Raw genomic sequence first — 26,213 nt, 5'->3', positions numbered from 1 at the left:
TGGTTGATGTCTAGTCTCCTTTATGGCTCTAATCTGATAGTGGTAGATATGGTAGATGTCTAGTCTCCCTTGTGGCTCTAATCTGATAGTGGTTGTGGGTTGGTAGATGTCTAGTCTCCCTTGTGGCTCTAATATGATAGTTGTAGTGGGCTGGTAGATGTCTAGTCTCCCTTGTGGCTCTAATCTTATAGTGGTAGTGGGTTGGTAGATGTCTAGTCTCCTTTATAACTCTAATCTTATAGTGGTAGTGGGGTGCCAGATGTCTAGTCTCCCTTATGGCTCTAATCTGATAGTGGTAGTGGGCTGGTAGATGTCTTGTCTCCCTAATGGTTCTAATCTGATAGTGGTAGTGGGGTGGTAGATGTCAAGTCTCCTTTATGGCTCTAATCTGATAGTGGTTTTGTGGTGGTTGATGTCTAGTCTCCTTTATGGCTCTATTCTGATAGTAGTAGATGTGGTAGATGTCTAGTCTCCTTTGTGGTTCTAATATGATGGTGGTAGTGGGGTTGTAGATATCTAGTATCCCGTATGACTCTAATCTGATAGTGGTAGTGGGCTGGTAGATGTCTAGTCTCCTTTATGCCTCTAATCTGATAGTTGTAGTGAGCTGGTAGTTGTCTAGTCTCCCTTGTGGCTCTAATCTGATAGTGGTTGTGGGTTGGTAGATGTCTAGTCTCCCTTGTGGCTCTAATCTGATAGTTGTAGTGGGCTGGTAGATGTCTAGTCTCCCTTGTGGCTCTAATCTTATAGTGGTAGTGGGTTGGTAGATGTCTAGTCTCCTTTATAACTCTAATCTTATAGTGGTAGTGGGGTGCTAGATGTCTAGTCTCCCTTATGGCTCTAATCTGATAGTGGTAGTGGGCTGGTAGATGTCTAGTCTCCTTTATGGCTCTAATCTGATAGTGGTTTTGTGGTGGTTGATGTCTAGTCTCCTTTATGGCTCTAATCTGATAGTGGTAGATGTGGTAGATGTCTAGTCTCCTTTGTGGCTCTAATATGATGGTGGTAGTGGGGTTGTAGATATCTAGTATCCCTTATGACTCTACTCTGATAGTGGTAGTGGGCTGGTAGATGTCTAGTCTCCTTTATAACTCTAATCTGATAGTGGTAGTGGGGTGGTAGATGTCTAGTCTCGCTTGTGTCACTAATCTGATAGTGGTTGTGGGTTGGTAGATGTCTAGTCTCCTTTATAACTCTAATCTGATAGTGGTAGTGTGCTGGTAGATGTCTAGTCTCCCTTGTCGCTCTAATCTGATAGTGGTAGTGGGCTGGTAGATGTCTAGTCTCCCTTGTGGCTCTAATCTTATAGTGGTAGTGGGCTGGTAGATGTCTAGTCTCCTTTATAACTCTAATCTGAGAGTGGTAGTGGGCTGGTAGATGTCTAGTCTCCCTAATGGCTCTAATCTGATAGTGGTTGTGGGTTGGTAGATGTCTAGTCTCCTTTATAACTCTAATCTGATAGTGGTAGTGGGGTGGTCGATGTCTAGTCTCCCTTATGGCTCTAATATGATAGTGGTAGTGGGGTGGTCGATGTCTAGTCTCCCTTATGCCTCTAATCTGATAGTTGTAGTGAGCTGGTAGATGTCTAGTCTCCCTTATGGCTCTAATATGATAGTGGTTTTGTGGTGGTTGATGTCTAGTCTCCTTTATGGTTCTAATCTGATAGTTGTAGTGAGCTGGTAGTTGTCTAGTCTCCCTTGTGGCTCTAATCTGATAGTGGTTGTGGGGTGCTAGATGTCTAGTCTCCCTTATGGCTCTAATCTGATAGTGGTAGTGGGCTGGTAGATGTCTAGTCTCCCTAATGGCTCTAATCTGATAGTGGTAGTGGGGTGGTAGATGTCTAGTCTCCTTTATGGCTCTAATCTGATAGTGGTTTTGTGGTGGTTGATGTCTAGTCTCCTTTATGGCTCTAATCTGATAGTGGTAGATGTGGTAGATGTCTAGTCTCCTTTGTGGCTCTAATATGATGGTGATAGTGGGGTTGTAGATATCTAGTATCCCGTATGACTCTAATCTGATAGTGGTAGTGGGCTGGTAGATGTCTAGTCTACTTTATAACTCTAATCTGATAGTGGTAGTGGGGTGGTAGATGTCTAGTCTCGCTTGTGTCACTAATCTGATAGTGGTTGTGGGTTGGTAGATGTCTAGTCTCCTTTATTACTCTAATCTGATAGTGGTAGTGGGCTGGTAGATGTCTAGTCTCCCTTGTGGCTCTAATCTGATAGTTGTAGTGGGCTGGTAGATGTCTAGTCTCCCTTGTGGCTCTAATCTTATAGTGGTAGTGGGCTGGTAGATGTCTAGTCTCCTTTATAACTCTAATCTGAGAGTGGTAGTGGGCTGGTAGATGTCTAGTCTCCCTAATGGCTCTAATCTGATCGTGGTTGTGGGTTGGTAGATGTCTAGTCTCCTTTATAACTCTAATCTGATAGTGGTAGTGGGGTGGTCGATGTCTAGTCTCCCTTATGGCTCTAATCTGATAGTGGTAGTGGGGTGGTCGATGTCTAGTCTCCCTTATGCCTCTAATTTGATAGTGGTTTTGTGGTGGTTGATGTCTAGTCTCCTTTATGGCTCTAATCTGATAGTGGTAGATATGGTAGATGTCTAGTCTCCTTTGTCGCTCTAATATGATGGTGGTAGTGGGGTCGTAGATATCTAGTCTCCCTTATGGCTCTAATCTGATAGTGGTAGTGGGGTGGTCGATGTCTAGTCTCCCTTATGGCTCTAATCTGATAGTGGTAGTGGGGTGGTCGATGTCTAGTCTCCCTTATGCCTCTAATCTGATAGTGGTTTTGTGGTGGTTGATGTCTAGTCTCCTTTATGGTTCTAATCTGATAGTGGTAGATATAGTAGATGTCTAGTCTCCTTTGTGGCTCTAATATGATGGTGGTAGTGGGGTCGTAGATGTCTAGTCTCCTTTATAACTCTAATCTGATAGTGGTAGTGGGCTGGTAGATGTCTAGTCTCCCTAATGGCTCTAATCTGATAGTTGTAGTGGGTTGGTAGATGTCTAGTCTCCTTTATGGCTCTAATCTGATAGTGGTACTGGGTTGGTAGATGTCTAGTCTCCTTTATAACTCTAATCTGATAATGGTAGTGGGCTGGTAGATGTCTAGTCTCCCTTGTGGCTCTAATCTTATAGTGGTAGTGGGTTGGTAGATGTCTAGTCTCCTTTATAACTCTAATCTGATAGTGGTAGCGGGGTGGTTGATGTCTAGTCTCCTTTATGCCTCTAATCTGATAGTGGTAGTGGGCTGGTAGATGTCTAGTCTCCTTTATAACTCTAATCTGATAGTGGTAGCGGGGTGGTAGATGTCTAGTCTTCTTTATGGCTCTAATCTGATAGTGGTTTTGTGGTGGTTGATGTCTAGTCTCCTTTATGGCTCTAATCTGATAGTGGTAGATATGGTAGATGTCTAGTCTCCCTTGTGGCTCTAATCTTATAGTGGTAGTGGGTTGGTAGATGTCTAGTCTCCTTTATAACTCTAATCTGATAGTGGTAGCGTGGTGGTTGATGTCTAGTCTCCTTTTTGGCTCTAATCTGATAGTGGTAGATGTGGTAGATGTCTAGTCTCCTTTGTGGCTCTAATCTGATAGTGGTAGTGAGTTGGTAGATGTCTAGTCTCCTTTATGCCTCTAATCTGATAGTGGTAATGGGCTGGTAGATGTCTAGTCTCCCTTATGGCTCTAATCTGATAGTGGTAGTGGGGTGCTAGATGTCTAGTCTCCCTTATGGCTCTAATCTGATAGTGGTAGTGGGCTGGTAGATGTCTAGTCTCCTTTATAACTCTAATCTGATAGTGGTAGTGGGCTGGTAGATGTATAGTCTCCCTTATGGCTCTAATCTGATAGTGGTAGTGGGTTGCTAGATGTCTAGTCTCCCTAATGGCTCTAATCTGATAGTGGTAGTGGGGTGGTAGATGTCTAGTCTTCTTTATGGCTCTAATCTGATAGTGGTTTTGTGGTGGTTGATGTCTAGTCTCCCTAATGGCTCTAATCTGATAGTGGTAGTGGGGTGGTAGATGTCTAGTCTTCTTTATGGCTCTAATCTGATAGTGGTTTTGTGGTGGTTGATGTCTAGTCTCCTTTATGGCTCTAATCTGATAGTGGTAGATATGGTAGATGTCTAGTCTCCCTTGTGGCTCTAATCTGATAGTGGTTGTGGGTTGGTAGATGTCTAGTCTCCCTTGTGGCTCTAATATGATAGTTGTAGTCGGCTGGTAGATGTCTAGTCTCCCTTGTGGCTCTAATCTTATAGTGGTAGTGGGTTGGTAGATGTCTAGTCTCCTTTATAACTCTAATCTTATAGTGGTAGTGGGGTGCTAGATGTCTAGTCTCCCTTATGGCTCTAATCTGATAGTGGTAGTGGGCTGGTAGATGTCTTGTCTCCCTAATGGTTCTAATCTGATAGTGGTAGTGGGGTGGTAGATGTCAAGTCTCCTTTATGGCTCTAATCTGATAGTGGTTTTGTGGTGGTTGATGTCTAGTCTCCTTTATGGCTCTATTCTGATAGTAGTAGATGTGGTAGATGTCTAGTCTCCTTTGTGGTTCTAATATGATGGTGGTAGTGGGGTTGTAGATATCTAGTATCCCGTATGACTCTAATCTGATAGTGGTAGTGGGCTGGTAGATGTCTAGTCTCCTTTATGCCTCTAATCTGATAGTTGTAGTGAGCTGGTAGTTGTCTAGTCTCCCTTGTGGCTCTAATCTGATAGTGGTTGTGGGGTGCTAGATGTCTAGTCTCCCTTATGGCTCTAATCTGATAGTGGTAGTGGGCTGGTAGATGTCTAGTCTCCCTAATGGCTCTAATCTGATAGTGGTTGTGGGTTGGTAGATGTCTAGTCTCCTTTATAACTCTAATCTGATAGTGGTAGTGGGGTGGTCGATGTCTAGTCTCCCTTATGGCTCTAATATGATAGTGGTAGTGGGGTGGTCGATGTCTAGTCTCCCTTATGCCTCTAATCTGATAGTTGTAGTGAGCTGGTAGATGTCTAGTCTCCCTTATGGCTCTAATATGATAGTGGTTTTGTGGTGGTTGATGTCTAGTCTCCTTTATGGTTCTAATCTGATAGTTGTAGTGAGCTGGTAGTTGTCTAGTCTCCCTTGTGGCTCTAATCTGATAGTGGTTGTGGGGTGCTAGATGTCTAGTCTCCCTTATGGCTCTAATCTGATAGTGGTAGTGGGCTGGTAGATGTCTAGTCTCCCTAATGGCTCTAATCTGATAGTGGTAGTGGGGTGGTAGATGTCTAGTCTCCTTTATGGCTCTAATCTGATAGTGGTTTTGTGGTGGTTGATGTCTAGTCTCCTTTATGAATCTAATATGATGGTGGTAGTGGGGTTGTAGATATCTAGTATCCCTTAGGACTCTAATCTGATAGTGGTAGTGGGCTGGTAGATGTCTAGTCTACTTTATAACTCTAATCTGATAGTGGTAGTGGGGTGGTAGATGTCTAGTCTCGCTTGTGTCACTAATCTGATAGTGGTTGTGGGTTGGTAGATGTCTAGTCTCCTTTATAACTCTAATCTGATAGTGGTAGTGGGCTGGTAGATGTCTAGTCTCCCTTGTGGCTCTAATCTGATAGTTGTAGTGGGCTGGTAGATGTCTAGTCTCCCTTGTGTCTGTAATCTTATAGTGGTAATGGGCTGGTAGATGTCTAGTCTCCTTTATAACTCTAATCTGAGAGTGGTAGTGGGCTGGTAGATGTCTAGTCTCCCTAATGGCTCTAATCTGATAGTGGTTGTGGGTTGGTAGATGTCTAGTCTCCTTTATAACTCTAATCTGATAGTGGTAGTGGGGTGGTCGATGTCTAGTCTCCCTTATGGCTCTAATCTGATAGTGGTAGTGGGGTGGTCGATGTCTAGTCTCCCTTATGCCTCTAATTTGATAGTGGTTTTGTGGTGGTTGATGTCTAGTCTCCTTTATGGCTCTAATCTGATAGTGGTAGATATGGTAGATGTCTAGTCTCCTTTGTCGCTCTAATATGATGGTGGTAGTGGGGTCGTAGATATCTAGTCTCCCTTATGGCTCTAATCTGATAGTGGTAGTGGGGTGGTAGATGTCTAGTCTCCCTTATGGCTCTAATCTGATAGTGGTAGTGGGGTGGTCGATGTCTAGTCTCCCTTATGCCTCTAATCTGATAGTGGTTTTGTGGTGGTTGATGTCTAGTCTCCTTTATGGTTCTAATCTGATAGTGGTAGATATAGTAGATGTCTAGTCTCCTTTGTGGCTCTAATATGATGGTGGTAGTGGGGTCGTAGATGTCTAGTCTCCTTTATAACTCTAATCTGATAGTGGTAGTGGGCTGGTAGATGTCTAGTCTCCCTAATGGCTCTAATCTGATAGTTGTAGTGGGTTGGTAGATGTCTAGTCTCCTTTATGGCTCTAATCTGATAGTGGTACTGGATTGGTAGATGTCTAGTCTCCTTTATAACTCTAATCTGATAATGGTAGTGGGCTGGTAGATGTCTAGTCTCCCTTGTGGCTCTAATCTGATAGTGGTAGTGGGTTGGTAGATGTCTAGTCTCCTTTATAACTCTAATCTGATAGTGGTAGCGGGGTGGTTGATGTCTAGTCTCCTTTATGCCTCTAATCTGATAGTGGTAGTGGGCTGGTAGATGTCTAGTCTCCTTTATAACTCTAATCTGATAGTGGTAGCGGGGTGGTAGATGTCTAGTCTTCTTTATGGCTCTAATCTGATAGTGGTTTTGTGGTGGTTGATGTCTAGTCTCCTTTATGGCTCTAATCTGATAGTGGTAGATATGGTAGATGTCTAGTCTCCCTTGTGGCTCTAATCTTATAGTGGTAGTGGGTTGGTAGATGTCTAGTCTCCTTTATAACTCTAATCTGATAGTGGTAGCGTGGTGGTTGATGTCTAGTCTCCTTTTTGGCTCTAATCTGATAGTGGTAGATGTGGTAGATGTCTAGTCTCCTTTGTGGCTCTAATCTGATAGTGGAATTGAGTTGGTAGATGTCTAGTCTCCTTTATGCCTCTAATCTGATAGTGGTAGTGGGCTGGTAGATGTCTAGTCTCCCTTATGGCTCTAATCTGATAGTGGTAGTGGGGTGCTAGATGTCTAGTCTCCCTTATGGCTCTAATCTGATAGTGGTAGTGGGCTGGTAGATGTCTAGTCTCCCTTATAACTCTAATCTGATAGTGGTAGTGGGCTGGTAGATGTATAGTCTCCCTTATGGCTCTAATCTGATAGTGGTAGTGGGGTGCTAGATGTCTAGTCTCCCTAATGGCTCTAATCTGATAGTGGTAGTGGGGTGGTAGATGTCTAGTCTTCTTTATGGCTCTAATCTGATAGTGGTTTTGTGGTGGTTGATGTCTAGTCTCCCTAATGGCTCTAATCTGATAGTGGTAGTGGGGTGGTAGATGTCTAGTCTTCTTTATGGCTCTAATCTGATAGTGGTTTTGTGGTGGTTGATGTCTAGTCTCCTTTATGGCTCTAATCTGATAGTGGTAGATATGGTAGATGTCTAGTCTCCCTTGTGGCTCTAATCTGATAGTGGTTGTGGGTTGGTAGATGTCTAGTCTCCCTTGTGGCTCTAATCTGATAGTTGTAGTGGGCTGGTAGATGTCTAGTCTCCCTTGTGGCTCTAATCTTATAGTGGTAGTGGGTTGTTAGATGTCTAGTCTCCTTTATAACTCTAATCTTATAGTGGTAGTGGGGTGCTAGATGTCTAGTCTCCCTTATGGCTCTAATCTGATAGTGGTAGTGGGCTGGTAGATGTCTAGTCTCCCTAATGGGATAGTGGTAGTGGGGTGGTAGATGTCAAGTCTCCTTTATGGCTCTAATCTGATAGTGGTTTTGTGGTGGTTGATGTCTAGTCTCCTTTATGGCTCTAATCTGATAGTGGTAGATGTGGTAGATGTCTAGTCTCCTTTGTGGTTCTAATATGATGGTGGTAGTGGGGTTGTAGATATCTAGTATCCCGTATGACTCTAATCTGATAGTGGTAGTGGGCTGGTAGATGTCTAGTCTCCTTTATGCCTCTAATCTGATAGTTGTAGTGAGCTGGTAGTTGTCTAGTCTCCCTTGTGGCTCTAATCTGATAGTGGTTGTGGGCTGGTAGATGTCTAGTCTCCCTTGTGGCTCTAATCTGATAGTTGTAGTGGGCTGGTAGATGTCTAGTCTCCCTAATGGCTCTAATCTGATAGTGGTAGTGGGGTGGTAGATGTCTAGTCTCCTTTATGGCTCTAATCTGATAGTGGTTTTGTGGTGGTTGATGTCTAGTCTCCTTTATGGCTCTAATCTGATAGTGGTAGATGTGGTAGATGTCTAGTCTCCTTTGTGGCTCTAATATGATGGTGGTAGTGGGGTTGTAGATATCTAGTATCCCGTATGACTCTAATCTGATAGTGGTAGTGGGCTGGTAGATGTCTAGTCTCCTTTATAACTCTAATCTGATAGTGGTAGTGGGGTGGTAGATGTCTAGTCTCGCTTGTGTCACTAATCTGATAGTGGTTGTGGGTTGGTAGATGTCTAGTCTCCTTTATTACTCTAATCTGATAGTGGTAGTGGGCTGGTAGATGTCTAGTCTCCCTTGTGGCTCTAATCTGATAGTTGTAGTGGGCTGGTAGATGTCTAGTCTCCCTTGTGGCTCTAATCTTATAGTGGTAGTGGGCTGGTAGATGTCTAGTCTCCTTTATAACTCTAATCTGAGAGTGGTAGTGGGCTGGTAGATGTCTAGTCTCCCTAATGGCTCTAATCTGATCGTGGTTGTGGGTTGGTAGATGTCTAGTCTCCTTTATAACTCTAATCTGATAGTGGTAGTGGGGTGGTCGATGTCTAGTCTCCCTTATGGCTCTAATCTGATAGTGGTAGTGGGGTGGTCGATGTCTAGTCTCCCTTATGCCTCTAATCTGATAGTGGTTTTGTGGTGGTTGATGTCTAGTCTCCTTTATGGCTCTAATCTGATAGTGGTAGATATGGTAGATGTCTAGTCTCCTTTGTCGCTCTAATATGATGGTGGTAGTGGGGTCGTAGATATCTAGTCTCCCTTATGGCTCTAATCTGATAGTGGTAGTGGGGTGGTCGATGTCTAGTCTCCCTTATGGCTCTAATCTGATAGTGGTAGTGGGGTGGTCGATGTCTAGTCTCCCTTATGCCTCTAATCTGATAGTGGTTTTGTGGTGGTTGATGTCTAGTCTCCTTTATGGTTCTAATCTGATAGTGGTAGATATAGTAGATGTCTAGTCTCCTTTGTGGCTCTAATATGATGGTGGTAGTGGGGTCGTAGATGTCTAGTCTCCTTTATAACTCTAATCTGATAGTGGTAGTGGGCTGGTAGATGTCTAGTCTCCCTAATGGCTCTAATCTGATAGTTGTAGTGGGTTGGTAGATGTCTAGTCTCCTTTATGGCTCTAATCTGATAGTGGTAGTGGGCTGGTAGATGTCTAGTCTCCCTTGTGGCTCTAATCTGATAGTTGTAGTGGGCTGGTAGATGTCTAGTCTCCCTTGTGGCTCTAATCTTATAGTGGTAGTGGGCTGGTAGATGTCTAGTCTCCTTTATAACTCTAATCTGAGAGTGGTAGTGGGCTGGTAGATGTCTAGTCTCCCTAATGGCTCTAATCTGATCGTGGTTGTGGGTTGGTAGATGTCTAGTCTCCTTTATAACTCTAATCTGATAGTGGTAGTGGGGTGGTCGATGTCTAGTCTCCCTTATGGCTCTAATCTGATAGTGGTAGTGGGGTGGTCGATGTCTAGTCTCCCTTATGCCTCTAATCTGATAGTGGTTTTGTGGTGGTTGATGTCTAGTCTCCTTTATGGTTCTAATCTGATAGTGGTAGATATGGTAGATGTCTAGTCTCCTTTGTCGCTCTAATATGATGGTGGTAGTGGGGTCGTAGATATCTAGTCTCCCTTATGGCTCTAATCTGATAGTGGTAGTGGGGTGGTCGATGTCTAGTCTCCCTTATGGCTCTAATCTGATAGTGGTAGTGGGGTGGTCGATGTCTAGTCTCCCTTATGCCTCTAATCTGATAGTGGTTTTGTGGTGGTTGATGTCTAGTCTCCTTTATGGTTCTAATCTGATAGTGGTAGATATAGTAGATGTCTAGTCTCCTTTGTGGCTCTAATATGATGGTGGTAGTGGGGTCGTAGATGTCTAGTCTCCTTTATAACTCTAATCTGATAGTGGTAGTGGGCTGGTAGATGTCTAGTCTCCCTAATGGCTCTAATCTGATAGTTGTAGTGGGTTGGTAGATGTCTAGTCTCCTTTATGGCTCTAATCTGATAGTGGTACTGGATTGGTAGATGTCTAGTCTCCTTTATAACTCTAATCTGATAATGGTAGTGGGCTGGTAGATGTCTAGTCTCCCTTGTGGCTCTAATCTTATAGTGGTAGTGGGTTGGTAGATGTCTAGTCTCCTTTATAACTCTAATCTGATAGTGGTAGCGGGGTGGTTGATGTCTAGTCTCCTTTATGCCTCTAATCTGATAGTGGTAGTGGGCTGGTAGATGTCTAGTCTCCTTTATAACTCTAATCTGATAGTGGTAGCGGGGTGGTAGATGTCTAGTCTTCTTTATGGCTCTAATCTGATAGTGGTTTTGTGGTGGTTGATGTCTAGTCTCCTTTATGGCTCTAATCTGATAGTGGTAGATATGGTAGATGTCTACTCTCCCTTGTGGCTCTAATCTTATAGTGGTAGTGGGTTGGTAGATGTCTAGTCTCCTTTATAACTCTAATCTGATAGTGGTAGCGTGGTGGTTGATGTCTAGTCTCCTTTTTGGCTCTAATCTGATAGTGGTAGATGTGGTAGATGTCTAGTCTCCTTTGTGGCTCTAATCTGATAGTGGTAGAGAGTTGGTAGATGTCTAGTCTCCTTTATGCCTCTAATCTGATAGTGGTAGTGGGCTGGTAGATGTCTAGTCTCCCTTATGGCTCTAATCTGATAGTGGTAGTGGGGTGCTAGATGTCTAGTCTCCCTTATGGCTCTAATCTGATAGTGGTAGTGGGCTGGTAGATGTCTAGTCTCCCTAATGGCTCTAATCTGATAGTGGTAGTGGGGTGGTAGATGTCTAGTCTCCTTTATGGCTCTAATCTGATAGTGGTTTTGTGGTGGTTGATGTCTAGTCTCCTTTATGGCTCTAATCTGATAGTGGTAGATGTGGTAGATGTCTAGTCTCCTTTGTGGCTCTAATATGATGGTGGTAGTGGGGTTGTAGATATCTAGTATCCCTTATGACTCTACTCTGATAGTGGTAGTGGGCTGGTAGATGTCTAGTCTCCTTTATAACTCTAATCTGATAGTGGTAGTGGGGTGGTAGATGTCTAGTCTCGCTTGTGTCACTAATCTGATAGTGGTTGTGGGTTGGTAGATGTCTAGTCTCCTTTATAACTCTAATCTGATAGTGGTAGTGTGCTGGTAGATGTCTAGTCTCCCTTGTCGCTCTAATCTGATAGTTGTAGTGGGCTGGTAGATGTCTAGTCTCCCTTGTGGCTCTAATCTTATAGTGGTAGTGGGCTGGTAGATGTCTAGTCTCCTTTATAACTCTAATCTGAGAGTGGTAGTGGGCTGGTAGATGTCTAGTCTCCCTAATGGCTCTAATCTGATAGTGGTTGTGGGTTGGTAGATGTCTAGTCTCCTTTATAACTCTAATCTGATAGTGGTAGTGGGGTGGTCGATGTCTAGTCTCCCTTATGGCTCTTATATGATAGTGGTAGTGGGGTGGTCGATGTCTAGTCTCCCTTATGCCTCTAATCTGATAGTTGTAGTGAGCTGGTAGATGTCTAGTCTCCCTTATGGCTCTAATATGATAGTGGTTTTGTGGTGGTTGATGTCTAGTCTCCTTTATGGTTCTAATCTGATAGTTGTAGTGAGCTGGTAGTTGTCTAGTCTCCCTTGTGGCTCTAATCTGATAGTGGTTGTGGGGTGCTAGATGTCTAGTCTCCCTTATGGCTCTAATCTGATAGTGGTAGTGGGCTGGTAGATGTCTAGTCTCCCTAATGGCTCTAATCTGATAGTGGTAGTGGGGTGGTAGATGTCTAGTCTCCTTTATGGCTCTAATCTGATAGTGGTTTTGTGGTGGTTGATGTCTAGTCTCCTTTATGGCTCTAATCTGATAGTGGTAGATGTGGTAGATGTCTAGTCTCCTTTGTGGCTCTAATATGATGGTGGTAGTGGGGTTGTAGATATCTAGTATCCCGTATGACTCTAATCTGATAGTGGTAGTGGGCTGGTAGATGTCTAGTCTCCTTTATAACTCTAATCTGATAGTGGTAGTGGGGTGGTAGATGTCTAGTCTCGCTTGTGTCACTAATCTGATAGTGGTTGTGGGTTGGTAGATGTCTAGTCTCCTTTATAACTCTAATCTGATAGTGGTAGTGGGCTGGTAGATGTCTAGTCTCCCTTGTGGCTCTAATCTGATAGTTGTAGTGGGCTGGTAGATGTCTAGTCTCCCTTGTGGCTCTAATCTTATAGTGGTAGTGGGCTGGTAGATGTCTAGTCTCCTTTATAACTCTAATCTGATAGTGGTAGTGGGGTGGTCGATGTCTAGTCTCCCTTATGGCTCTAATCTGATAGTGGTAGTGGGGTGGTCGATGTCTAGTCTCCCTTATGCCTCTAATCTGATAGTGGTTTTGTGGTGGTTGATGTCTAGTCTCCTTTATGGCTCTAATCTGATAGTGGTAGATATGGTAGATGTCTAGTCTCCTTTGTCGCTCTAATATGATGGTGGTAGTGGGGTCGTAGATATCTAGTCTCCCTTATGGCTCTAATCTGATAGTGGTAGTGGGGTGGTCGATGTCTAGTCTCCCTTATGGCTCTAATCTGATAGTGGTAGTGGGGTGGTCGATGTCTAGTCTCCTTTATGGTTCTAATCTGATAGTGGTAGATATAGTAGATGTCTAGTCTCCTTTGTGGCTCTAATATGATGGTGGTAGTGGGGTCGTAGATGTCTAGTCTCCTTTATAACTCTAATCTGATAGTGGTAGTGGGCTGGTAGATGTCTAGTCTCCCTAATGGCTCTAATCTGATAGTTGTAGTGGGTTGGTAGATGTCTAGTCTCCTTTATGGCTCTAATCTGATAGTGGTACTGGATTGGTAGATGTCTAGTCTCCTTTATAACTCTAATCTGATAATGGTAGTGGGCTGGTAGATGTCTAGTCTCCCTTGTGGCTCTAATCTGATAGTTGTAGTGGGTTGGTAGATGTCTAGTCTCCTTTATGGCTCTAATCTGATAGTGGTAGCGGGGTGGTTGATGTCTAGTCTCCTTTATGCCTCTAATCTGATAGTGGTAGTGGGCTGGTAGATGTCTAGTCTCCCTTATGGCTCTAATCTGATAGTGGTAGTGGGGTGCTAGATGTCTAGTCTCCCTTATGGCTCTAATCTGATAGTGGTAGTGGGCTGGTAGATGTCTAGTCTCCCTTATAACTCTAATCTGATAGTGGTAGTGGGCTGGTAGATGTATAGTCTCCCTTATGGCTCTAATCTGATAGTGGTAGTGGGTTGCTAGATGTCTAGTCTCCCTAATGGCTCTAATCTGATAGTGGTAGTGGGGTGGTAGATGTCTAGTCTTCTTTATGGCTCTAATCTGATAGTGGTTTTGTGGTGGTTGATGTCTAGTCTCCCTAATGGCTCTAATCTGATAGTGGTAGTGGGGTGGTAGATGTCTAGTCTTCTTTATGGCTCTAATCTGATAGTGGTTTTGTGGTGGTTGATGTCTAGTCTCCTTTATGGCTCTAATCTGATAGTGGTAGATATGGTAGATGTCTAGTCTCCCTTGTGGCTCTAATCTGATAGTGGTAGTGGGGTGGTCGATGTCTAGTCTCCCTTATGCCTCTAATCTGATAGTGGTTTTGTGGTGGTTGATGTCTAGTCTCCTTTATGGCTCTAATCTGATAGTGGTAGATATGGTAGATGTCTAGTCTCCTTTGTCGCTCTAATATGATGGTGGTAGTGGGGTCGTAGATATCTAGTCTCCCTTATGGCTCTAATCTGATAGTGGTAGTGGGGTGGTCTATGTCTAGTCTCCCTTATGGCTCTAATCTGATAGTGGTAGTGGGGTGGTCGATGTCTAGTCTCCCTTATGCCTCTAATCTGATAGTGGTTTTGTGGTGGTTGATGTCTAGTCTCCTTTATGGTTCTAATCTGATAGTGGTAGATATAGTAGATGTCTAGTCTCCTTTGTGGCTCTAATATGATGGTGGTAGTGGGGTCGTAGATGTCTAGTCTCCTTTATAACTCTAATCTGATAGTGGTAGTGGGCTGGTAGATGTCTAGTCTCCCTAATGGCTCTAATCTGATAGTTGTAGTGGGTTGGTAGATGTCTAGTCTCCTTTATGGCTCTAATCTGATAGTGGTACTGGATTGGTAGATGTCTAGTCTCCTTTATAACTCTAATCTGATAATGGTAGTGGGCTGGTAGATGTCTAGTCTCCCTTGTGGCTCTAATCTTATAGTGGTAGTGGGTTGGTAGATGTCTAGTCTCCTTTATAACTCTAATCTGATAGTGGTAGTGGGGTGGTTGATGTCTAGTCTCCTTTATGCCTCTAATCTGATAGTGGTAGTGGGCTGGTAGATGTCTAGTCTCCCTTATGGCTCTAATCTGATAGTGGTAGTGGGGTGCTAGATGTCTAGTCTCCCTTATGGCTCTAATCTGATAGTGGTAGTGGGCTGGTAGATGTCTAGTCTCCCTTATAACTCTAATCTGATAGTGGTAGTGGGCTGGTAGATGTCTAGTCTCCCTTATGGCTCTAATCTGATAGTGGTAGTGGGTTGCTAGATGTCTAGTCTCCCTTATGGCTCTAATCTGATAGTGGTAGTGGGCTGGTAGATGTCTAGTCTTCTTTATGGCTCTAATCTGATAGTGGTTTTGTGGTGGTTGATGTCTAGTCTCCCTAATGGCTCTAATCTGATAGTGGTAGTGGGGTGGTAGATGTCTAGTCTTCTTTATGGCTCTAATCTGATAGTGGTTTTGTGGTGGTTGATGTCTAGTCTCCTTTATGGCTCTAATCTGATAGTGGTAGATATGGTAGATGTCTAGTCTCCCTTGTGGCTCTAATCTGATAGTGGTTGTGGGTTGGTAGATGTCTAGTCTCCCTTGTGGCTCTAATATGATAGTTGTAGTGGGCTGGTAGATGTCTAGTCTCCCTTGTGGCTCTAATCTTATAGTGGTAGTGGGTTGGTAGATGTCTAGTCTCCTTTATAACTCTAATCTTATAGTGGTAGTGGGGTGCTAGATGTCTAGTCTCCCTTATGGCTCTAATCTGATAGTGATAGTGGGCTGGTAGATGTCTTGTCTCCCTAATGGTTCTAATCTGATAGTGGTAGTGGGGTGGTAGATGTCAAGTCTCCTTTATGGCTCTAATCTGATAGTGGTTTTGTGGTGGTTGATGTCTAGTCTCCTTTATGGCTCTATTCTGATAGTAGTAGATGTGGTAGATGTCTAGTCTCCTTTGTGGTTCTAATATGATGGTGGTAGAGGGGTTGTAGATATCTAGTATCCCGTATGACTCTAATCTGATAGTGGTAGTGGGCTGGTAGATGTCTAGTCTCCTTTATAACTCTAATCTGATAGTGGTAGTGGGGTGGTAGATGTCTAGTCTCGCTTGTGTCACTAATCTGATAGTGGTTGTGGGTTGGTAGATGTCTAGTCTCCTTTATAACTCTAATCTGATAGTGGTAGTGTGCTGGTAGATGTCTAGTCTCCCTTGTCGCTCTAATCTGATAGTTGTAGTGGGCTGGTAGATGTCTAGTCTCCCTTGTGGCTCTAATCTTATAGTGGTAGTGGGCTGGTAGATGTCTAGTCTCCTTTATAACTCTAATCTGATAGTGGTAGTGGGGTGGTAGATGTCTAGTCTCGCTTGTGTCACTAATCTGATAGTGGTTGTGGGTTGGTAGATGTCTAGTCTCCTTTATAACTCTAATCTGATAGTGGTAGTGTGCTGGTAGATGTCTAGTCTCCCTTGTCGCTCTAATCTGATAGTTGTAGTGGGCTGGTAGATGTCTAGTCTCCCTTGTGGCTCTAATCTTATAGTGGTAGTGGGCTGGTAGATGTCTAGTCTCCTTTATAACTCTAATCTGAGAGTGGTAGTGGGCTGGTAGATGTCTAGTCTCCCTAATGGCTCTAATCTGATAGTGGTTGTGGGTTGGTAGATGTCTAGTCTCCTTTATAACTCTAATCTGATAGTGGTAGTGGGGTGGTCGATGTCTAGTCTCCCTTATGGCTCTAATATGATAGTGGTAGTGGGGTGGTCGATGTCTAGTCTCCCTTATTCCTCTAATCTGATAGTTGTAGTGAGCTGGTAGATGTCTAGTCTCCCTTATGGCTCTAATATGATAGTGGTTTTGTGGTGGTTGATGTCTAGTCTCCTTTATGGTTCTAATCTGATAGTTGTAGTGAGCTGGTAGTTGTCTAGTCTCCCTTGTGGCTCTAATCTGATAGTGGTTGTGGGGTGCTAGATGTCTAGTCTCCCTTATGGCTCTAATCTGATAGTGGTAGTGGGCTGGTAGATGTCTAGTCTCCCTAATGGCTCTAATCTGATAGTGGTAGTAGGGTGGTAGATGTCTAGTCTCCTTTATGGCTCTAATCTGATAGTGGTTTTGTGGTGGTTGATGTCTAGTCTCCTTTATGGCTCTAATCTGATAGTGGTAGATGTGGTAGATGTCTAGTCTCCTTTGTGGCTCTAATATGATGGTGGTAGTGGGGTTGTAGATATCTAGTATCCCGTATGGCTCTAATCTGATAGTGGTAGATGTGGTAGATGTCTAGTCTCCTTAACGGCTCTAATCTCATAGTGGTAGTGGGGTGCTATATGTCTAGTCTCCCTTATGGCTCTAATCTGATAGTGGTAGTGGGGTGGTAGATGTCTAGTCTCCTTTATGGCTCTAATCTGATAGTGGTAGTGGGCTGGTAGATGTCTAGTCTCCTTTATGGCTCTAATCTGATAGTGGTAGCGGGGTGGTAGATTTCTACCCCCCCCTTGGCTCTAATTTGATAGTGGTAGATGTGGTAGATGTCTAGTCTCCTTTATAACTCTAATCTGATAGTGGTAGTGGGTTGATAGATGTCTAGTCTCCCTTATGGCTCTAATCTGATAGTGGTAGATGTGGTAGATGTCTAGTCTCCTTAATGGCTCTAATCTCATAGTGGTAGTGGGGTGCTAGATGTCTAGTCTCCCTTATGGCTCTAATCTGATATTGGTAGATGTGGTAGATGTCTAGTCTCCTTTATAACTCTAATCTGATAGTGGTAGTGGGGTGGTAGATGTCTAGTCTCCCTAATGGCTCTAATCTCCTGTGTGGCTCTAATATTATGGTGGTAGTACTATCAGATTAGAGACACAAGGGAGCCTAGACATCTCCCACCCCACTACCACTATCAGATTAGAGTTATAAAGGAGACTAGACATCTACCAACCCACTACCACTATCAGATTAGAGCCACAAGGGAGCCTAGACATCTACCAGCCCATTACAACTATCAGATTAGAGCCACAAGGGAGACTAGACATCGACCACCTAACTACAACTATCAGATTACAGCCATAAGGGAGACTAGACATCTACCAACCCACTACCACTATCAGATTAGAGCCATAAGGGAGACTAGATATCTACGACCCCATTACCACCATCATATTAGAGCCAAAAAGGAGACTAGACATCTACCACTATCAGATTAGAGCCATAAAGGAGACAAGACATCAACCACCACAAAACCACTATCAGATTAGAGACACAAAGGAGACTTGACATCTACAACCCCACTACCACTATCAGATTAGAGTTATAAAGGAGACTAGACATCGACCACCCCACTACCACTATCATATTAGAGCCACAAAGGAGACTAGACATCTACCATATCTACCACTATCAGATTAGAGCCATAAAGGAGACTAGACATCAACCACCACAAAACCACTATCAGATTAGAGACACAAGGGAGCCTAGACATCTACCACCCCACTACCAATATCAGATTAGAGTTATAAAGGAGACTAGACATCTACCAACCCACTACCACTATCAGATTAGAGCCACAAAGGAGACTAGACATCACCCACCACAAATCCACTATCAGATTAGAGACACAAGGGAGACTAGACATCTACCACCCCACTACCACTATCAGATTAGAGCCATTAGGGAGACTAGACATCTACCAGCCCACTACCACTATCAGATTAGAGCCATAAAGGAGACTAGACATCTACCAACCCACTACCACTATCAGATTAGAGCCACAAAGGAGACTAGACATCTACCACATCTACCACTATCAGATTAGAGCCATAAAGGAGACTAGACATCAACCACCACAAAACCACTATCAGATTAGAGACACAAGGGAGCCTAGACATCTACCACCCCACTACCAATATCAGATTAGAGTTATAAAGGAGACTAGACATCTACCAACCCACTACCACTATCAGATTAGAGCCATAAAGGAGACTAGACATCAACCACCACAAAACCACTATCAGATTAGAGACACAAGGGAGCCTAGACATCTACCACCCCACTACCACTATCAGATTAGAGTTATAAAGGAGACTAGACATCTACCAACCCACTACCACTATCAGATTAGAGCCACAAGGGAGCCTAGACATCTACCAGCCCACTACAACTATCAGATTAGAGCCACAAGGGAGACTAGACATCGACCACCTCACTACAACTATCAGATTAGAGCCATAAGGGAGACTAGACATCTACCAACCCACTACCACTATCAGATTAGAGCCATAAGGGAGACTAGATATCTACGACCCCATTACCACCATCATATTAGATCCACAAAGGAGACTAGACATCTACCATATCTACCACTATCAGATTAGAGCCATAAAGGAGACAAGACATCAACCACCACAAAACCACTATCAGATTAGAGACACAAGGGAGACTAGACATCTACCACCCCACTACCACTATCAGATAGAGTTATAAAGGAGACTAGACATCGACCACCCCACTACCACTATCAGATTAGAGCCATAAAGGAGACTAGACATCGACCACCCCACTACCACTATCAGATTATAGTTATAAAGGAGACTAGACATCTACCAACCCACAACCACTATCAGATTAGAGCCATTAGGGAGACTAGACATCTACCAGCCCACTACCACTCTCAGATTAGAGTTATAAAGGAGACTAGACATCTACCAGCCCACTACCACTATAATATTAAGCCACAAGGGAGTCTAGACATCTACCAGCCCACTACCACAATCAGATTAGAGTTATAAAGGAGACTAGAAATCTACCAACCCACTACCACTATCAGATTAGAGCCATAAGGGAGACTAGATATCTACGACCCCACTACCACCATCATATTAGAGCCACAAAGGAGACTAGACATCTACCATATCTACCACTATCAGATTAGAGCCATAAAGGAGACTAGACATCAACCACCACAAAACCACTATCAGATTAGAGACACAAGGGAGACTAGACATCTACCACCCCACTACCACTATCAGATTAGAGTTATAAAGGAGACTAGACATCTACCAGCCCACTACCACTATAAGATTAGATCCACAAGGAAGACTAGACATCTACCAGCCCACTACAACTATCAGATTAGAGCCACAAGGGAGACTAGACATCTACCAGCCCACTACCACTATCAGATTAGAGCCACAAGGGAGCCTAGACATCTAACAGCCCACTTCAACTATCAGATTAGAGCCACAAGGGAGACTAGACATCTACCAGCCCACTACAACTATCATATTAGAGCCACAAGGGAGACTAGACATCTACCAGCCCACTACCACTATCAGATTAAAGTTATAAAGGAGACTAGACATCTACCAACCCACTACCACTATCAGATTAGAGCCACAAAGGAGACTAGACATCTACCACATCTACCACTATCAGATTAGAGCCATAAAGAAGACTAGACATCAACCACAACAAAACCACTATCAGATTAGAGACACAAGGGAGACTAAATATCAACGACCCACTACCACTAAGAGATTAGAGCCATAAGGGAGACTAGACATCTACCAACCCACTACCACAATCAGATTAGAGTTATAAAGGAGACTAGAAATCTACCAACCCACTACCACTATCAGATTAGAGCCATAAGGGAGACTATATATCTACGACCCCACTACCACCATCATATTAGAGCCACAAAGGAGACTAGACATCTACCATATCTACCACTATCAGATTAGAGCCATAAAGGAGACTAGACATCAACCACCACAAAACCACTATCAGATTAGAGACACAAGGGAGACTAGACATCTACCACCCCAATACCACTATCAGATTAGAGTTATAAAGGAGACTAGACATCTACCAACCCACTACCACTATAAGATTAGAGCCACAACGGAGACTAGACATCTACCAGCCCACTACAACTATCAGATTAGAGCCACAAGGGAGACTAGACATCTACCAGCCCACTACCACTATCAGATTAGAGTTATAAAGGAGACTAGACATCTACCAACCCACAACCACTATCAGATTAGAGCCACAAGTGAGGCTAGACATCTACCAGCCCACTTCAACTATCAGATTAGAGCCACAAGGGAGACTAGACATCGACCACCTCACTACCACTATAAGATTAGAGCCATAAGGGAGACTAGAAATCTACCAACCCACTACCACTATCAGATTAGAGCCATAAGGGAGACTAAATATCTACCATATCTACCACTATCAGATTAGAGCCATAAAGGAGACTAGACATCAACCACCACAAAACCACTATCAGATTAGAGACACAAGGGAGACTGGACATCTACCACCCCACTACCACTATCAGATTAGAGTTATAAAGGAGACTAGACATCAACCACCACAAAACCACTATCAGATTAGAGCCATAAAGAAGACTAGACATCTACCACCCCACTACCACTATCAGATTAGAGCCATAAGGGAGACTAGACATCTAGCACCCCACTACCACTATCAGATTAGAGACACAAGGGAGACTAGACATCTACCACCCCACTACCACTATCAGATTAGAGTTATAAAGGAGACTAGACATCTACCACCCCACTACCACTATCAGATTAGAGCCATAAGGGAGACTAGACATCTAGCACCCCACTACCACTATCAGATTAGAGCCATAAGGGAGACTAGACATCTACCAGCCCACTACAACTATCAGATTAGAGCCATAAAGGAGACTAGACATCTACCAACCCACTACCACTATCAGATTAGAGCCACAAAGGAGACTAGACATCTACTACATCTACCACTATCAGATTAGAGCCATAAAGAAGACTAGACATCAACCACAACAAAACCACTATCAGATTAGAGACACAAGGGAGACTAGATATCAACGACCCCACTACCACTAAGAGATTAGAGCCATAAGGGAGACTAGACATCTACCAACCCACTACCACAATCAGATTAGAGCCATAAGGGAGACTATATATCTACGACCCCACTACCACCATCATGTTAGAGCCACAAAGGAGACTAGACATCTACCATATCTACCACTATCAGATTAGAGCCATAAAGGAGACTAGACATCAACCACCACAAAACCACTATCAGATTAGAGACACAAGGGAGACTAGACATCTACCACCCCACTACCACTATCAGATTAGAGCCATAAAGGAGACTAGACATCAACCACCACAAAACCACTATCAGATTAGAGACACAAGGGAGACTAACATCTTCCACCCCACTACCACTATCAGATTAGAGTTATAAAGGAGACTAGACATCTACCAACCCACTACCACTATCAGATTAGAGCCACAAGGGAGCCTAGACATCTACCAGCCCACTACAACTATCAGATTAGAGCCACAAGTGAGACTAGACATCGACCACCTCACTACCACTATAAGATTAGAGCCATAAGGGAGACTAGAAATCTACCAACCCACTACCACTATCAGATTAGAGCCATAAGGGAGACTAGATATCTACGACCCCACTACCACCATCAAATTAGAGCCACAAAGGAGACTAGACATCGACCACCCCACTACCACTATCAGATTAGAGCCATAAAGGAGACTAGACATTGACCACCCCACTACCACTATCAGATTAGAGTTATAAAGGAGACTAGACATCTACCAACCCACAACCACTATCAGATTAGAGCCATTAGGGAGACTAGACATCTACCAGCCCACTTCCACTCTCAGATTAGAGTTATAAAGGAGACTAGACATCTACCACCCCACTACCACTCTCAGATTAGAGTTATAAAGGAAACTAGACATCTACCAGCCCAATACCACTATCAGATTAGAGCCACAAGGGAGACTAGACATCTACCAGCCCACTACAACCATCATATTAGAGCCACAAAGGAGACTAGACATCTAGCATATCTACCACTATCAGATTAGAGCCATAAAGGAGACTAGACATCAACCACCACAAAACCACTGTCAGATTAGAGACACAAGGGAGACTAGACATCTACCACCCCACTACCACTATCAGATTAGAGTTATAAAGGAGACTAGACATCTACCAACCCACTACCACTATAAGATTAGAGCCACAAGGGAGACTAGACATCTACCAGCCCACTACAACTATCATATTAGAGCCACAAGGGAGACTAGACATCTACCAGCCCACTACCACTATCAGATTAGAGTTATAAAGGAGACTAGACATCTACCAACCCACAACCACTATCAGATTAGAGCCACAAGGGAGCCTAGACATCTACCAGCCCACTACAACCCGTGTCCCGTGTGGCTCAGTTGGTAGAGCATGGCGCTTGCAACGCCAGGGTTGTGGGTTCATTCCCCACGGGGGGACCAGGATGAATATGTATGAACTTTCCAATTTGTAAGTCGCTCTGGATAAGAGCGTCTGCTAAATGACTTAAATGTAAATGTACAACTATCAGATTAGAGCCACAAGGGAGACTAGACATCGACCACCTCACTACCACTATAAGATTAGAGCCATAAGGGAGACTAGATATCTACCAACCCACTATCAGATTAGAGTTATAAAGGAGACTTGACATCAACCACCACAAAACCACTATCAGATTAGAGCCATAAAGAAGACTAGACATCTACCACCCCACTACCACTATCAGATTAGAGCCATTAGGGAGACTAGACATCTACCAGCCCACTATCAGATTAGAGCCACAAAGCAGACTAGACATCTACCACAACAAAACCACTATCAGATTAGAGACACAAGGGAGACTAGATATCAACGACCCCACTACCACTAAGAGATTAGAGCCATAAGGGATTCTAGAAATCTACCAACCCACTACCACATTCAGATTAGAGTTATAAAGGAGACTAGAAATCTACCAACCCACTACCACTATCAGATTAGAGCCATAAGGGAGACTATATATCCACGACCCCACTACCACCATCATATTAGAGCCACAAAGGAGACTAGACATCTACCATATCTACCACTATCAGATTAGAGACATAAAGGAGACTAGACATCAACCACCACAAAACCACTATCAGATTAGAGACACAAGGGACCCTAGATATCTACCAGCCCACTACAACTATCAGATTAGAGCCACAAGGAAGACCAGACATCGACCACCTCACTACCACTATAAGATTAGAGCCATAAGGGAGACTTGAAATATAGCACCCCACTACCACTATCAGATTAGAGCCATAAGGGAGACTAGACATCTACCAGCCCACTACCACTATCAGATTAGAGCCATAAAGAAGACTAGACATCAACCACAACAAAACCACTATCAGATTAGAGACACAAGGGATACCAGATATCAAGGACCCCACTACCACTATAAGATTAGAGCCATAAGGGAGACTAGAAATCTACCAACCCACTACCACTATCAGATTAGAGCCATAAGGGAGACTAGACATCAACCACCACAAAACCACTATCAGATTAGAGACACAAGGGAGACTAGACATCTACCACCCCACTGCCACTATCAGATTAGAGCCATAAAGGAGACTAGACATCGACCACCCCACTACCACTATCAGATTAGAGTTATACAGGAGACTAGACATCAACCACCCCACTACCACTATCAGATTAGAGTTATAAAGGAGACTAGACATCTACCAGCCCACTACCACTATAAGATTAGAGCCACATGGGAGACTAGACATCTACCAGCCCACTACAACTATCAGATTAGAGCCACAAGGGAGACTAGACATCTACCAGCCCACTACCACTATCAGATTAGAGTCATAAGGGATACTAGATATCTACAACCCCACTACCAGCATCATATTAGAACCACAAAGGAGACTAGACATCTACCACATCTACCACTATCAGATTACAGCCATAAAGGAGACTAGACATCAACCACCACAAAACCACTATCAGATTAGAGCCATAAAGAAGACTAGACATCCACCAGCCCACTACCACTATCAGATTAGAGCCATAAGGGAGACTAGACATCTAGCACCCCACTACCACTATCAGATTAGAGCCATAAGGGAGACTAGACATCTACCAGCCCACTACCACTATCAGATTAGAGCCATAAAGAAGACTAGACATCAACCACAACAAAACCACTATCAGATTAGAGACACAAGGGAGACTAGATATCAAGGACCCCACTACCACTATAAGATTAGAGCCATAAGGGAGACTAGAAATCTACCAACCCACTACCACAATCAGATTAGAGTTATAAAGGAGACTAGAAATCTACCAACCCACTACCACTATCAGATTAGAGCCATAAGGGAGACTAGACATCTTCCAGCCCACTACCACTATCAGATTAGAGCCATAAAGGAGACTAGACATCAACCACCACAAAACCACTATCAGAATAGAGACAAAAGGGAGCCTAACATCTTCCACCCCACTACCACTATCAGATTAGAGTTATAAAGGAGACTAGACATCTACCAACCCACTACCACTATCAGATTAGAGCCACAAGGGAGACTAGACATCGACCACCTCACTACCACTATCAGATTAGAGCCATTAGGGAGACTAGACATCTACCAGCCCACTACCACTATCAGATTAGAGCCATAAGGGAGACTAGACATCTAGCACCCCACTACCACTATCAGATTAGAGCCATAAGGGAGACTAGATATCTACGACCCCACTACCACCATCATATTAGAGCCACAAAGGAGACTAGACATCTACCATATCTACCACTATCAGATTAGAGCCATAAAGGAGACTAGACATCAACCACCACAAAACCACTATCAGATTAGAGACACAAAGGAGACTAGACATCGACCACCCCACTACCACTATCAGATTAGAGCCATTAGGGAGACTAGACATCTACCAGCCCACTACCACTATCAGATTAGAGCCATAAGGGAGACTAGACATCTAGCATCCCACTACCACTATCAGATTAGAGCCATAAGAGAGACTAGACATCTACCAGCCCACTACAACTATCAGATTAGAGCCATAAAGGAGACTAGACATCTACCAACCCACTACCACTATCAGATTAGAGCCACAAAGGAGACTAGACATCTACCACATCTACCACTATCAGATTAGAGCCATAAAGAAGACTAGACATCAACCACAACAAAACCACTATCAGATTAGAGACACAAGGGAGACTAGATATCAACGACCCCACTACCACTAAGAGATTAGAGCCATAAGGGAGACTAGAAATCTACCAACCCACTACCACAATCAGATTAGAGTTATAAAGGAGACTAGAAATCTACCAACCCACTACCACTATCAGATTAGAGCCATAAGGGAGACTAGATATCTACGACCCCACTACCACCATCATATTAGAGCCACAAAGGAGACTAGACATCTACCACATCTACCACTATCAGATTACAGCCATAAAGGAGACTAGACATCAACCACCACAAAACCACTATCAGATTAGAGCCATAAAGAAGACTAGACATCCACCAGCCCACTACCACTATCAGATTAGAGCCATAAGGGAGACTAGACATCTAGCACCCCACTACCACTATCAGATTAGAGCCATAAGGGAGACTAGACATCTACCAGCCCACTACCACTATCAGATTAGAGCCATAAAGAAGACTAGACATCAACCACAACAAAACCACTATCAGATTAGAGACACAAGGGAGACTAGATATCAAGGACCCCACTACCACTATAAGATTAGAGCCATAAGGGAGACTAGACATTGACCACCCCACTACCACTATCAGATTAGAGTTATAAAGGAGACTAGACATCGACCAACCCACAACCACTATCAGATTAGAG

The sequence above is a fragment of the Salvelinus alpinus genome, chromosome 24 (genome assembly GCF_045679555.1).
Source record: "Salvelinus alpinus chromosome 24, SLU_Salpinus.1, whole genome shotgun sequence".
Classification (NCBI taxonomy): domain Eukaryota; kingdom Metazoa; phylum Chordata; class Actinopteri; order Salmoniformes; family Salmonidae; genus Salvelinus; species Salvelinus alpinus.
The sequence above is the reverse complement of the archived record's forward strand: the minus strand, read 5'-3'. Positions refer to the sequence as shown.